A 16,873-nucleotide genomic window follows, 5' to 3' on the forward strand; every position below is an offset into this window, starting at 1 on the left:
TTTGATGTTCCTTCTTTAATATATTCTTATTGGCAAATCATATAAAAATAAAGTGTTTTCCCACTAGAATTCTCCTTTCATTGTAATTCAGAGAATAAAAGACTGGAAAATGTTGCATTTAAAATGAGTAGTTGAAGTATAATTGAAATTTTTTCATATGAATGACCTATAAGATTCCTTCTACCTTGAAATCTATGATCTTATATTTATGCATTTTTGTCCTTGTCTTTGTAATGACATGTAAAAACTTATTTCCTAAATGTTTACTTAAAGGTGAAAAAGAAGCTATTCTTGGTGAATTATACAGAACAAGCATTTTCCCTCCCCCCATTTACTCTTTTTTCTACACTATTTTACCTTCTTACCTGTCATTCTTCTCAGATCTTGGCATCTCCTTCACTAACTTTCTGTATTTCTGATTTTGCCTTGTCATGGTGAAAAAGAAATCAGAGGTGAAAAACAAATTATACCAATACTTTTATTTTCCATTATTATTGATTCCTACTATGATGATCCTTCTTGGTGTTGAGACCACAAAAAAAAAAAAAAAAAAAGACATAACTGAGACTGATTTTTGAGACTCCCAAATCTTTTAGGATAAAAATCCTGCCCTTGATGGGGGCGAGGGGTGCTTACTATTGATTTGATGCAGGTTTGTAATAATTAAAAAAATTTAAGTGCTGGTTTAAAAATTGTCTATGAGACATTTTCCCCATTGTTCTACAGAGGGTTTACTCTAGTAACCTAATACTAGGAGCCTACTCTCAGTAGGAGCTCTAAAAATACTAACTGATAAATTAATGACAGTAGATGAAATATTTGATCTTTCAACTCAAGCTAATACATCTTCAGAGGAAAGTAAATTTTCTTTCTTTCTCTGTTCCCATGTTGAATCATGTGATTAATTGTGTATTTTCATCTCTAGTGTTTGTTAATAGGACCAGGGTAGTGACATGAAAATGACTTGTAACCATTTTGTTCAGGTTGGCCAGCCTACATTGAGACAATTTCTAGAGAGTACCTATAGTCTGGTTATGAAATAGAAGACATAACATTATTTGTATATGTTCATTACAATTTAAAATAGAAACTGTACATTTTAAGTTAGTTGTTTTCTATTGAAATATGGTTAGCTTTCCTATGGGAAATGACCTAAGGCTTAAGATTACATTGTTAGCAAATTTGGATGTGTAAGAGAGCACCTGTTTTTTTCATTTGTAGAAATAACCAAAGAATTTCAAAGTCTAAACATTACAGAAATATGTAGGCTTGTGACCTGAAGAAAAAAATGCTTGAGTCATTGTGCCTTAGAAAAATGTCCTTGAAAGTCAGTTCATTGCATGTGGAGGCTTTTGTGGATTGATAATAAGTTGAAAAGAAATGCATTCACACAACCTCAAAATAAAACATGTAAATTTATGAAATCAAAATTCATAATAAAATTTTTTTATTATGAGTTAGTGAATAATGATAGAAGAGAATTAGGAGGAAGAAGGTCATTAGTAAAGGGTTTGTTTGCGTCTGACTCATTTTTAACATTTATTGGAATATGAAGCAAATGACCTCCCTGTTTTAGTTGCAAATAAGACACAATACTTGAGATGAGGATATTTCTGAAAGCACATCCAATAATTCAGTGGAAAGGAAAATGGAACTAATTTTCTCTTGTTTCCTCAATGCCATGGCCAGTATTTTATAGCTTGCTTTCTTACAATATGAAGGAAAATTTTTTTGTTTGAATTAAATTTTTTTTTTTTAGAAACTGTTTGGAGAAGGTAGATTATTGTATATATGTTCTTTAGATGATTTTATAAAGGAATAAAATACATCTTTTCAACTCTTTCCTAGTATCCTGGTGATGGCATCAGCCATATTTGACCTTTTCATTTCCTTAATGTGGATCTGGTTCTAATTTACTCATGTCTTTGTGACTTTTAAGTTTAGATATCTGTATACTCTGGGGAAATCAATGCTGGGAGTGTTTCCCCCTAAAGACAGGACAGTTTTGGCACCTTTATTTTAGTGTATATTAAAGAATTGAAAATGAAGTAGGGAGAAGGAATGGGGAAAAAAGCTAGTTTCTTTTGACTAGCATACTTGTTGGAAATGCTGGTGAAACTATAGCAGATCTTTGCTCTGAAAAGATAAACTGAGTTTTTAGAAGTTGTTTCTCTATGGCAATTTCTAGAGTCTATGGTCAAGTTCTCTATGTGATCACTAATATTTCTAGTTTATATCTTGCCCCAGTAAATCATGTCTGATATGGCAGGTCTTAATTCACTTGCAGACTATTTTCTCTGGTGTATTTCTTCCATCAACCCCATGCTTTTTGAAATCTATTTCCCTCCCTAAAACCCAAATTTAAAAAGTGGCCTGTTTATTTCTGGCAAAATTTAACAATGCATTATTAAATGATGAGAAGATGAACACTTAGAAAAGGAAGTGATCACTAAAAGTCAATAAAAACATGTCTTTACAGAATAACCTGATTTTTAAAAAGATTGGCAGTTAGACAAGTAAAGTAGGGAAATTCTCTAGACTTACAATACCTGAATTTCAGAAATACAGTGCTGCTTACTATATTTATGATTAAGACAAAAAGGCACACTGGTTATGTGAGAGTACTGTTAGGAATATAATGAGATAACATAGACTTGCTACAAGCTTCCAGCAAACTGTTTAAAATTTAGTCCTTCATGATTAAAAACCAAACTTTTAATTGATCTTAGGAACAGGCACACACACACACACACACACACACACACACACACACACACACACACAGAGTTTGATTCTTCTGTCAGGTGGTTACTGGTTTGCAGACACGTTTTCCTTTCATGTTCCCATATCTTTTTCTTTCAACATTTCAATTGTTGTTCACATAGCAATATTAAGTGCTAGGCACTGTGGATAAAAATGTGAAGAATAAAACAATTCCAAATCATAAAGATCTGAGATTTCCATGGAGGAGACCACATTGACGCATATAAAAACATACAAGTTAAATGTAACAAAAAGGAGTTTAATAAAGGTAATTTGAGAAGGGAGGGCCTAACAGTTGAGGGCATCAGGAAAGGTTTTTTATATACAATGTGGTGCTTTAAAGGAGACAGATTCTTCATAATAGAAATGGAGAGAGTTCATTTCAGGCATGAGGTATTTATTAGTGCCCAAGCATAAAGATGAGAAATGGAGAGTATAGGAGGAGGAGAAAAGTCCAGTTTGAATTACAGAGTGCAGGAGGGGGAAGAATATTTTATAAATCTGGAAAGATAGATTGGGATTTTTTTGGATAGGGCTTTAATAGATATGCTGGGATTATATTTTTATCCTTGAGGCCACAGGAAACCACTGGAATTTATTGAATAGGATAGTATTATGATCAAATTTGTGCTTAGGAAAATTACTTTGGCAGCAATTTAGAGGATGGGCTAAAATGAAGAGAAAGTTGAGGCAGAGAGATGAGTGAGGAAACTTTCAGTGATTTAGGTGAGAGATGATGAAGGTTTCAACTAAAGCTTGAAATGAGGTCACTTTATTCCATAGCAAAAATATACATAAAAAGTAAAATTATAATCTGTTTTCCCTATAGAGTTGTTGATGTTATTTTTTCTCTCTACCACTTGCCGCTAGTCATGTGAGAGTGGCAAATATGTGATTTTCTGCTGTCTTCTGTCCCTACCTTTATTGTAAACCAATAACTTGTACTCCTCTATTTCCCATTTCATCTTTGAGTTGGTATTGATCAACTTTTGATCCATTTCCCAAGCAGAAAGAAATAAAGGGATTAGCACATAGACATACTAGTTGTAGAAATTTCCTAAACCTTCATCTAGTCCATTCTAGGAAATAAATGTCCTTTCTGAAAGTTGTAATGCGTTCTATTGAAACAGACTACAGTAGTTGCATTGTTTCCTGATGATTAAACTATCCTGATGAGAATGGCCTACATGGGGTAATATCCAAATTACACTAATGATTTTCTCTTCCAACGTTAGAAGCTAGCTGTTTTGAATTGGTGGAAATTTTATTCAATTTTTGTTTTGAATTGATTGCTAATCCTAGAACTCTAGCTAAGTATATCTTATGTATTCTAGTACATTTTTCTTGGTTGCCTTTGGCTTCTTGCCCACTTTCAAAGGTCTTTCCTAGGGAAACATCAGCCCCTCAAAGACACATAGAATTGTGACAAAGACATTTTAATTTTGTTTCCTGAGGCATGATCAATCTGTTTTTGAATCTCTGTCTATTCTTCCTTTTGCCCTTCATATCCCCTTTGTGCTTATTAGACATTGTTTTAGTGCAGTGAGATTATACCTAAATGTTTGTTTAGCATACTCTTTGTCCATGGTTGATTAATTGTGAATTCACATTTAGCAAATATGTTAGACATTGTATTGCCTAGTTTTCTGTAATTCTCTTCTTTGGATGTAAACATTTAACACCCACTTATGTCATAGGTTCATCAAGCAAATCATTAAGAACACTCAGATGTTTTAAGTCTTTTGAAATAAGAATATTGTATAATTACATCATATTTTATAATTTTGACTATGACATTCCTTTGCTGTGAGAAAGTATAGCAATTTACTTAAGATTGGTATATATTTTCAGTATGAAAAATTATTTAACTTTTTTCTAGGGATTTTAATTGCATGCTTCTTCTGTATATCTATTCTGTGTACTTATTCTGACAAACTGATAAAATGTCCTTTGATATATCTTCTGTTTCTACCTACAGCTAAAAAGGGTTATAACTTTTCTTTGTAAAAGAAGATAAAATCTTGGGAGGTAAATCAGGAAACAAGGGAATAAGTGATTGCATTATTAGTATATGGATATATATTAACCAAAGTGAAATAGTTTTTCCTAAATGGAAATTTAAATGAAAAAAAGTTCTTTTTCAGAACATTAATTATATATATATATATATAATACCACAAATATCTTTATTGCTGCTAATGTAAAATTCCTTTTTGAATACTTACTAGTTATTTTTCCAGGTTAATTCTTATACTTACAGCAAAGGAGGTTTCATCTTAAGTACCAACTTTAATAATTATATTACATAGTCTTTATTCTTTTGTATCAGTTTGTTATTACTCTTAGTCTATAGTGAAACTTTTAGGCAAAATTTTTCTGCTACTTCTAATAATTAAATTTTGGATGGGGTTCAAGATTTATCTATTTTATACCAAATTCTGTTATGCTTTTTATAACACATCTTTAGCATTTCTTTTCTTTTCTGAGAAATCCTTAATTCTGGGGACTTTTCCATAGTTAATGTTTCTGTTCATTTGACCCCATTCATTAAAATTCCTAGGATATTGTTTGGTATTTATTGATGAGTTAGAATCAACAGTAATTTGAACTTCAGAGCAGCAGTATTTATGTTTGAATGCATTGCTCATCTCAAATAGAAAAAAGAATAGAAAAGATATTCTGCACATTTTCTTCCTTATCCAGTAATGGTTTCCTGGATTACTCTTTGATTTAGTCTTATATGGTAAAATCATGAAGAAGATTGTAAAAATCATACCAAAGACCATTGTACTATGTAATTTCAGGATATTATGAAATTATCATAAACCTAATTGTCTGTATTAAAGAATAGTGTTAATTACAGATGAACTGTTTTGATAAAACATTTCTCAAAACTATTCTTCTTGATTGACAGTTAAAGAGAATGAAGCTATATTCATCTCCTGGAGGAGCCTTTCCTCATTAGACAAAATGTTCGTCACTTTTATTGAAGTCCCCACATTTGCCTGGGGTGACTGGTTTGTCTCTTCTGCCTATTCAAAAGCTAAAAGTACTAATTCATTGTTATTAATATATGCTCATTGTTTGTGTTGGATAAAAAGAAAAAAGAGCAGAGATTTGGGCAAACTTACCACATCTGAGAAATTCACTAATCTGAAAAATTGATCATTATGGAAGCGTTACTTTGCATATCATTAATTCAGTAAGCACTTATTAAGCTCCTACTATATGCCAAGCATTGTAAAAAATGAAGCTAGACATATCATTAAGTATTATATTAGGATTTCTATGAACAGATGATAATATTTTTGAAGTCTGCTCATTGTGAGAAGTGCAGTTGAGGATAGAGAGATGATTGACGTTTTATTGAAGTATCAGAATGCTTTTAATAATACAAGCCTAAGAAGATACTAGCCACATATAAGTCTGTACCAGAGATAATCTACACAAAACCCAAGTCTTTTTTAGGAATTATTTTGTATGTGTCTTTGTATTGTCAGAACCTAGCATAATGCCTTATATAAAAATAGTATGTAAGTGTTCTCCAAATGTCTGAATTGAAAGCACTGAGACTGATTATGAAGATACCACAAAGAGAGGAAAATTCCAAAAGAATGTAAAATGTCATGCATTGGTATTGTTTACTTTAAAATGGCAACAAAGAAGACACCAACAACTACAAAGCCAAATATCTTATTTCTCACTTTTACAAAATTATTATAATTTCTATCCATGCATTGAGGATATTCTTGATCAAGATATTAGAGGGTTCAGATCAACTTTTAAAGTTGAATCTCCACAGCAGGTCATTCTTCCATAGTTACTCAGTTTAATGAGTAAAAAAAAAAATATATATATATATATAAATTAACCACCAAAAAATCAGTACAATAAAATGCAGAATCTTTTAGGCAGATAGGAAGATCATATCAGATATATCATGTTTTAGTGCATTTGCAAATATTTAACAGCTAAAAAATGTATGCAAGATACAATTTTAAGTTTAATCTTCAATATTAGTATTTTCTCCAACACTTTTCTAAGTCTAGTCAGTCAACAAAACAATAGATTATGCCCTGATATGGTTTGCCAATTTCTAGGGTTATAATGTTCATATGGAAAATCAAACAATCGTCCCTTTCAAGAACTGTTAGGAGCTGGCTTCTGGATGATTCATTTCTTTCCTGTATAGTTATCAGGAAAGCATTTGAGAATTTCATTCTTTCTGTGGACAAGATAGATATGGACTAGAAAACGGTATATTTATGTGGATTTGGAACTTGCTGAATTACCAGATCAAGAGAATAGTCATTGACGGGATGATGTCAACTTGGAGGCACTTCCTTGTAGAATACTCTGTTTTTGGCCTGGTGCTGGTTAATGTTTTAATCAGTGACTTTAGATGATTGCAGAAATCATCATGTTTGTCAAATTTGAAAGAGATGTGAGGCTTGGAGTGATAAGTAACATATTTTATGAGGGAAGCTGTATTCTAAAAGATCTATACAAGCCAGAAAAATAAGGAAACTGTCACTGAATTTTGGTATTTAGGCAGCACATTATTCAATAGTATATTAATCAACAATATATTTTTTTAAAAGGAAAAAGAAATCCAATATATTAGTTAGAAGGATTGAAAGTATGACAAAAAACACTACATCAAATTCCAGACCTTTAACCTGGCAATACTATGACTAAACAGTGTGGAATCTGGAGTTTTAAACAATTTAATCAGTGTTGTCTATAACTCTTAATAAATTTTATGTGGCACAACAAGATCATCAATAAAGAAATTATCTAATGAGATTAGTCAACCATAATTGAGGAGGAACACTATTAATTCAACTCTGGTTGGAGGGACATGCGCAAAGAATGAAGACTAGCAATATACCCAAACAGCTGTCATATGGGAAGAGCTGACATGGGAATCATTGTAAGAAAGGAGGACAGGAAAAAAAAAAGCTTTAAGGATTCCCTGAAACACAGCCTCAAGACATGTGACATAATGGAGTGGCTAGAAAATATGAGGCTCTGAGGAATAGAGCTGCTCTTTTAAAAGCATAGGTTTTTCATGCCAATTATGAATCTAGAAATAAGTAACCAAAAAGGGAAAAGGGCAGTTCAATTAGATAGGAACAATAGTTGGTAATCTAGGAAGAGGCTCCATACATGTTCATTATGGTGAAAAATTAGTGGGTTTTCATTTTCTTTTTTCAATTTTAGACTTTTCAACCTCATTTTATGCATATAGGTTATAATTTATTAAGTAGTGTCATTTAAAAGAATACCATTTTATATGAAGCATATATATATATATTCACACATATATGTAAAAGGAACTTTTATCTTTTGTATTCTCTCTGAATTCTACATATCTTCAGTCATTTTGGTTACCTCTGCAGTTTTGCACAGTGATTTTAAGAGATGACAGTATGAACTTATTATGAACCCATATCTTTTTTTTTTCTTTTGGCTTTTGATTTCATGTTGCAAGTTTGCATATTACATATATACTGTCATGTGCTACTTTGCCTTTAACTTTGTTCTTTAGATAGAAATCTTTATCCATTAGTGATTAGGGATATGGATATCTTGGTGACTTTTTGATTCCTGAAATTCATTAACTTTTTAAATCTATATTAAGAAGGAAAAATATATTTTACCCATTTCTCAGTTTTGGTTTTTTTCTCCTGCATTTAGTAGTATTTTTAACACTTTCATTTTACTATGTATAACTTTAACTTTGCTATTTATTCTCCTTCCAGATTATTAATGAAGTGAACTGTGAAATAGTAATTTTCATTCTTTAATCTTTAATGCTGAAAAGAATGAGAAATATAATAAGTTGTTGTCATGAATCTAATGTTTATGATGTGACTGGAAATAATAATGTTCATATCTTTTGCTGCTGCTGCTGCTGCTGCTGCTTCACACTGAAAGGATATAATCATCTATTTGCTATCACAGCTACTTCCCCGGCAAGAGATTTTGATGAGACCAAAAATTTTTCTCTCTTAGTTTGAGTAAGCTAGAGAAAAAATGGAGCTTTAGGAAGAACATTCTTCCATTTTCCTATTTAGTTGCTTCCAAAAATATTAATCAGAATAAGAGACAGATTAATTGCCTTACTGATTACTTACCTTAAAGCATTAAACTTTGAAAAATTGAAAAAATTTTGAAAAATTTTGGCACTTGGCAAATTCATAAAAATTTGTTTTCATGGTATTTATAGTTATATTTTGTAATCACAAAAGATAAGCAAATAATGTTCTTATGGTATTTAATATTATGCTTCATGATATCCAGTATAGGCTCAGTGATCCTTAGCGTAATATTAAAATACATAAACTTAAAATGTTAAAATTGATATAGGCCCAGAGTAATGGGCCTATATATTTTATGTGAAAAGCACATTTTTTTGCATGAGCATTTCTCAGACTCTCTCAATAATTAAACTATTATACTATATAGGTAATTAGCAATTGATGTGACAGGGATTTCATAATAAATAGCATACATACTACTTTATAAAAATAATTTATAGTTGATTATGTTCCAAGTATCTATTATACACTTCTTAATCACTGAGACTGTCTAAGAATGTTCTTGTGAATAAATTCAAGTCTTTTAGGTGCTTACATTGAACTCCTTCTATTAGATTCCTATGAGCTGCTGTTCTTTCCATTTTCAAGCTTTAGGATATTCACTTTAAATTTAGAAGTGATGTTTACAAAAATAATATGATTAAATGCTGAAAGTACACAGTTGTGTGTGTGTGTGTGTGTATGTGTGTATGTGTAAAGTTGTGTTATTGGGGCCTGAGTAATTGTTTTTTGAAGCAAAATATTATAAAGAGAAAAAAATTGTTTTAAATGTGAAGGGAAGTATGAGATTGATTCAGAGTAAAGTTCAGATAAATTAAATAATATAGGGAGTTAATGATATCAGTTTATTATACATTGTCATTTCCAGTTAAGTCATTGAGGAAATGTCACCCAGAAGTGACAGTAGGAGATTGTTTCATTTACATAAAAATTGGTAAGACAATTATTAAAAGACAAAGTTTTCATAGTATAAAGAATAGTTTGGTTTTTTTCCCCCAGTGAAGTCTTAATTGTTGAATTCAGATAGGTGATAGTTTTTTTAAAAATCTCAGTTGTCCTCCAGAGAAGTTAAAAATTCTTAAAATTGTAATTGGGGATATTATTAGTGATTTTTCTCAGTGGCTTTTTAAAAAAAATAGATTTATAGATTTTTCAAAACAAACTTTAATCATGTGGAACTTTTTTCTATTTAGATAATAGAGAGAAAATAGTGGAAAAGAATGGGTAAAGTCTACTTTGATTAGTTTGTATAGAAATAAGTAATCTTTTAAAAAGATTTCTATGAAATATATGAATATAATTTAAAAATTACTTGTCAAAATGGACATGTTCTTAATGTAATGGAAAACATACTTGATTAGAGGACAGAATTCAAAACTATTACTTTTTTATATTTAAGTTTATCTTTAGCTTTTTGTTTTTCTGAGAAAAGTGAGTCTCCTGTCATTCAGTGCCTTAATTAAGATTTGAAAGAGGGAAGTAATCCAGTGGAATAGAAGGAGAGCTCTTGTTCAGTAATTTTAAATATGGTTGCTTTTCAAACATGTCTGATGAATGATTTCTGAAATTTCTGCTTGTATTATTTAAAGGATTTTATGGGTAAAGTGTCTTAACTTTTTCATTTATCCTCTGTGTTTTTGTCAGATTATAGAATTAGCTTAGAAATTTGAATTTTTTTTTTGAAATTTGAATATTTAGAGGGTTCTTTGTGAAAAGAATTTTTAAGGTTTGTTTTTTTTTGACACTCTGACAAATTCAATCGTAAAAAGATAGGGTTAAATTTTGGAAAGATTACAGGGTTACTACTCCTCATTTCCCCCCACCTTTGATTTAAGGAAATACTTTTATCTAATCCTTTTTTTTTTTTTTTTTTAACACAAACTACAAAGATATTCTACATGAAGGCTGCCATATAAAATCATTCATAGGTTGTTTCTAAGACTATTAGTATTCCCTAAGATGGTTTGATATTCTCAGCCACTTTGCCTATCTTTTTGTGTGAACATTTGGTTTAAGAATTATTGAAGCATTAATGTACCAAACCTTTCTTTTGTTGTCTTGAATGTCTGCTGGTTTCATATTCATAATAAAATTGTCCCGTTTTGTCTTTAGTGTATATTAGCTATATTTTATCAGAAGAGCAGACTTCAGATTTTTTACATGTCAGTGAAAGTGGCATGTCATTTTTTTTTATATACTTAAATTATCATACAACCTAGTATTTGCCTTCCTTGAATTAAGAGATAATTTTAGTGAATTGTAATCAAAAACCACATTTATTGAATACATTTGAAAAATAGCAATTGTCATGGCTTTTGTGCATATTAGTATTAGCTTCACATTTTTTTGGCCATTGAAGACAAAATGACTTGAAAAATTTAACGTGAAGTAACAGAGACCAGGTAAACATAGCAAAAAGTAATGAAAAGGATACACTTTCAGGAAAGATATCTGCTATAAGAACATTGTTTATACAGCACAGAAAATGACAGAAGTGGTTTACCTTTTTAAAGCTTAAATCTGTATGCTTTTTGGGGAAGATTTTTTAAAAATTTGAATCTATCAGTTTGTTAATCAAATTAGTAGGTACAATATTTATGAGTCAAAATAGAAATGGATATTAAAAGTTTAAAGCTTACCTGGAAACTGTTTGAAGCTCATCTGTTGGAGTTCTATATGAATACAGTAGGAAAGTCTCACCAGGTAGGAAGCTTCTCTATTTGAAATGTCTTCTGCCCATTAGTAATGTGCATTCTTTTCCCACAGTGCCTCATTTTTTTGCAGTTTTTTCATATTTTAAAAATTCCAGTATATCTCCAGCTATTCTTTTGAAGTAATTGGTGACCAGCAACATTATAATATTCAGTTATAACAAAAATGAGAGCAACTGAAAAATGAACTTTGATTTTTTTTCATCTGATTAGAGCAGTTTGTTTGACCCCAGATGATTTGAGTGTTCAGAACTTATTAAAAATTCATTGAATGCTTCAGCAAGGAGAAATTCTTAGCCGATTCTATAAATGAATTATGTTATTCCAGAAAAGTTCTACCAGAATATTCTTTTTCTCAAAATTAAAAAAATAAATTCTGTGTATTTACCTATTCAATCAAGCATTCTCTTTTCATCCTCTTTTTTTGCTCTCTATCTCAACTTTCAATCCAGCAGTCTTTTTAAAATAGGAAGATGAAGGTATCTGTTCCTCTTTCCTTCAATTGCTTCTGTTATTCACAGATATGAAATTGTGTTTTTTAATGGTTAGGTGAAAATCCCCAAGAGCATAGTATTTTTTCATAGTTCAGGACACTGAACATGCATGCATCCACGACGAGCTGATATGAGCTATTCAAACCAAGCAGCAAACTGACAGGATGACGCTTCCTACATAATAAACCCATTAATTACTTCTCTTGATGGACAGCAGTGTCTGATGAAAGGAGGGAAAAAGAGCAAATGATAACATTAGTTTTGATAGATGATCTCTGTTTGAACAGCTTGTCATCAAGAAATGAATGAAGAGAAAGACTGCAGCTTTAGATTATGATCAGGTAGAATGGACAGGAGTTGTTTTGACACACAGTAAGTGACGTATTTGGAGGAGGATCGAAAGCTACATTCAGAAGTAGCTGGAATCAAAAAAGGTTCAAAATACCCTTAAAATGATTTTTCTTACAATTTGACTTTTGGTTGATAGATTTCTGGGCTTGAATTTTAAGATTGACCCTTCACAGAGCTTTGGCTTGTGATGTATTTTTATCTTTTTTTTTTTTTTTTTTTTGCTATTTGTTTTTCATGCCTTTTGCCTGAGAAAGTAAAAAATCTCTAGGTTTTAAAATATACTTTCCTATTTCCCTCAGTCATAGTTACTTTTCTGTGGAAAAGAGATACCAATTTTCAAATCTTTTAGACTAAGACATTGAGTCCGTAATTTTTTTGCTATATATTTTTAACATAATTTTCATTTTTAATGGTTTCCTGAATGTGATTGCTGACTCTCTTTGTGTGTATGCGTATATGTGTGTGTGTTTGTGTGTGTGTGTGTGTATGATCATACCAATATCCATACACACATATTTAAAAGCTCTGTCTTCCTTATTCTGAAGTACTATTATAGATGTTACATGTTACGTGGACTAATTTTTTTCCTCTGCCTATGCAATACAATAGCATAATCATATAGATTCATTTATAATTGTGCATGTATATGATAAAGTGATTCTAAGGTTGTAAACGTTGATTTAGGGATATACTAAAACTTGATAATGTATTAATTTTTTTGTTTTATGACATCTTTTAATGACAATTTTGTCTTTTCTTCTAAAATACTTTATATGTGCTTCTTTTAGCATGCATTACAATAGAGGAATATAATTTGTGGTGTTTAAAAGTTGCTCTTTGGGGATAAAAATCAACTTTGACTTTGGAAAGATAGCTCATTTTTGTGGATTATGTTTTTTTCTTCCAATACAGTTCCAGTGACATTCAACTAGGACTTAAGACAATTATTTCTTTTGGCAACATATATCTCTTCTTTAAGCCTCAAAACAGATCATCCTATAGTTAGACTTAAACATCCCTCTAATTGATTGCTTTCATTTCCATTTAGGTTTTCCATAATTACAGAATTTCAGAGCTGGAAGAGACTTAAGAAATTATCTAGACCAACTTTTATCTGACTAAAAATTTCCAATCTACAACACACTTGACTAGTATTTATTCAGCTGTTGCTTCAAGAACTCAAATGAAGGGAAAATTAAATTCCTCTCATTGGGAAAAATTTCTTTACAGTGAGCCTAAATCTGACCTTTTACATCTTCCATCCATCATTCCCAGTTATACTCTTTGAGTTCAATCTTTCTTGCACATGATAGTCTTTCAAATACTTTAATGTTACTGTTATCCTTCTTAAAATGCTTAAAAAACTGTAGAGTAACTTACCTACATATAAACATACACACATATCTAGACATGTACACACATATACATATACACATATCTTTTTTATACATATATTTTATTTTTGCTGAAAGGTGTGAATTAAGACTATTTCATAATATGGAATATGAAAAATGTCAAACTTTTGAGCCCAGAAGTTATATTTGTGGATGCAAATATATTAGAATCTAGAGGCATTCATAGCCTGTAAACTCCTACTTCAAATCATAGCAGGACTGGTTCTTAATCTAGTCAGATGTGATGAAATGTATTCTATAACTTCTATGCTCTATTATTGAGGGAGTCTTTGTAATATGGTTACCAGGTCAAGCCTCGATTACAATATTATATAGTTGTACTCAGGTTCTAAGTGATGATTAGACTATATTCCATATTTGATTAGGAGTTTAGAAACTTGGTGAAGATATAGTGGGTTTTGTGTTTATTTTTTGGGTTATATGAAAGAGTTCTGTGGAATAGTAGAAAAGAAGGAAAAGCAAAAATGGAGTCATAAGGAAACAGCATCAGTATTGAAAAGAACATTAATAAACTTTTTTTTTAAAGCAAGCAAAGCATTTGTAGCAAAGCAGATGAACTCTGCCAGTTACCTTCTTTTTTCTCCTATTTGTATGAAAATGGCTTAAGCACTCACTATATTGCATCCATGAGTGTGTATGCAATGTCTTGTCTGACAATGACATCTTTGTTTGGTTTGGGACAGTGTCAGTAGGGTTTGTTCACTGGGAGATTTAAATGGGAATGTTCCTCTTACTGTTGACTATGAGACTTGAGTTATGTCATGGAGTTTTGAAGGTAAAAAGAAGGCTCATAATGGAGATAAAGTTCCAGCAGTTACCAATGCTGTGGTGCATACTAGATTTATGATTATATTATCTCACCTGAGTGCTCACAACTTAGAATCATCACATTTATCACATTAAGAAGGGGTGTGACACAAATATATGGCACATGTGATAAATTATAGGGAGTAGGAAGCTGAGATGGCCACTGCTGGAGCCAGCACCACAGTGCCTTGATGTAGTTTGCCTGTGGAACTTATATTATCTCATACACTATATCAAGAGTTTGGACATTAACTCATTTGGAGGTTTTAGCTAAGTGGGGAAAACCCTGAGGCTTTTGGTGATTTCTTGGGGTGGGAACTTAGATCAATTTTGATTTGCTTTTCTCTGGGGCAGTATGAGGAAAATTGTCTGTCCTGGGAAATTGGTATTGGGTTCATAACTTTTATTTTTTAATTATTATTTTTTTGAATTTTGAACTTTTTTAAAATAACTTTTTATTGACAGAACCCATGCCAAGGTAATTTTTTACAGCATTATTCCTTGCACTCACTTCTGTTCTGATTTTTCCCCTCCCTCCCTCCTTCCCCTCCCCCAGATGGCAGGCAGTCCTTTACATGTTAAATAGGTTACAGTATATCCTAGATACAATATATGTGTGCAGAACCGAACAGTTTTCTTGTTGCACAGGGAGAATTGGATTTAGAAGGTATAAATAACCTGGGAAGAAAAACAAAAATGCAAGCAGTTTACATTCATTTCCCAGTGTTCTTTCTTTGGGTGTATCTGCTTCTGTCCATCCTTGATCAATTGAAACTGAATTAGCTCTCTTTATCGAAGAGGTCCACTTCCATCAGAATACATCCTCAAACAGTATCATTGTTGAGCTATATAATGATCTCCTGGTTCTGCTCATTTCACTTAGCATCAGTTCATGTAAGTCTCGCCAGTCCTCTCTGTATTCATCCTGCTGGTCATTCCTTACAGAACAATAATATTCCATAATATTCATATACCATAATTTACTCAACCATTCTCCCATTGATGGGCATCCATTCATTTTCCAGCTTCTAGCCACTACAAACAGGGCTGCCACAAACATTTTGGCACATACAGGTCCCTTTCCCTTCTTTAGCATCTCTTTGGGATATAAGCCCAGTGGTAGCACAGCTGGATCAAAGAGTATGCACAGTTTGATAACTTTTTGAGCATAGTTCCAAATTGCTCTCCAGAATGGCTGGATTCGTTCACAACTCCACCAACAATGCATCAGGGTCCCAGTTTTCCCACATCCCCTCCAACATTCCACATTATCTTTCCCTGTCACTCTAGCCAATCTGACAGGTGTGTAGTGGTATCTCAGAGTTGTCTTAATTTGCAATTCTCTGATTAATAATGATTTGAAGCATATTTTCATATGTCTATAAATAGTTTCAATTTCTTCATCTGAGAATTGTCTGTTGAATTTTGAACTTAAGAAATGAAACAAGCATTTCCATAATAAATAGAGTAGGAAAAAAGAGGATAGCACATGAAACTGCAAATCTATTATGTATAACTTGCTTTTCCTTTTAAATAAATAATAAAGTTATGCTCCTCTCTCTCCCCCCCCCCCCATCTTCCCATTCTCCATTAGACGGCTATCATTAGACACAAATGTGTGTGTGTGTGTGTGTGTGTGTGTGTGTGTGTGTGTGTGTGTGTCTTTGTCTTTCTGTTTATGTAAAACTGGATTCTGGAAGCAACTTCTTCACAGGACCTTTGTAGTTAATTTGGGTATTTATAATAGTCAAAATGACTTAGTCACTCAAAATTGTTCTTAAAACAAAATGTTACTGTATTCAACATGTTCTTAGTTCTGCTCTTTTGCTCTTCATTGTTTCATGCAGGTCTTTCCATGTTTTTCTAGGATCATCAAACACAATTTCTTATAGTACAGAAGTATTCTAATAGTATCATTTACCACAACTTGTTTAATCATTCCCCAATTGATGGACATCCTTGCAATGTTCAGTTTTATGCTACTGTGTATTCTAGAACATATCAGTGCTTTTCCTTTTTCCCTAATCATTTTGGGAAGTAGACTTAATAGTGGTATTGCTGGGTCGAAAGGTATAGGCAGTTTAAAATTCTTTGGGCATAATTCTAGATTGCTCTCCAAAATGTTGGATTAATACACAGTTCTACCAATAGTGAATTAGTATCCTAATTTTCCATATCTCCTCCAACATTTGTTACTTTGCTCTTTCCATCATTTTAGTCAATTTGAT

General features: G+C 31.7%; 2 protein-coding genes across 2 annotated transcripts in view; one reads left to right on the forward strand and one right to left on the reverse strand.

Annotated features, from left to right (window-relative positions):
• The window catches only part of CHRM5 (cholinergic receptor muscarinic 5), a 96,072-nt gene extending 84,075 nt beyond the window's left edge, over positions 1-11,997 (reverse strand). Inside the window, exon 1 of the mRNA XM_051977012.1 lies at positions 11,507-11,997. The gene's annotated coding sequence lies outside the window, so the exon portion shown is untranslated. The remainder of the gene's footprint in view (positions 1-11,506) is intronic.
• AVEN (apoptosis and caspase activation inhibitor) overlaps positions 1-16,873 on the forward strand; it is a 207,206-nt gene that overhangs the window by 62,070 nt on the left and 128,263 nt on the right. The gene's annotated exons all lie outside the window — the stretch shown is intronic.

This window comes from Antechinus flavipes, chromosome 2 (genome assembly GCF_016432865.1).
Source record: "Antechinus flavipes isolate AdamAnt ecotype Samford, QLD, Australia chromosome 2, AdamAnt_v2, whole genome shotgun sequence".
Lineage (NCBI taxonomy): Eukaryota > Metazoa > Chordata > Mammalia > Dasyuromorphia > Dasyuridae > Antechinus > Antechinus flavipes.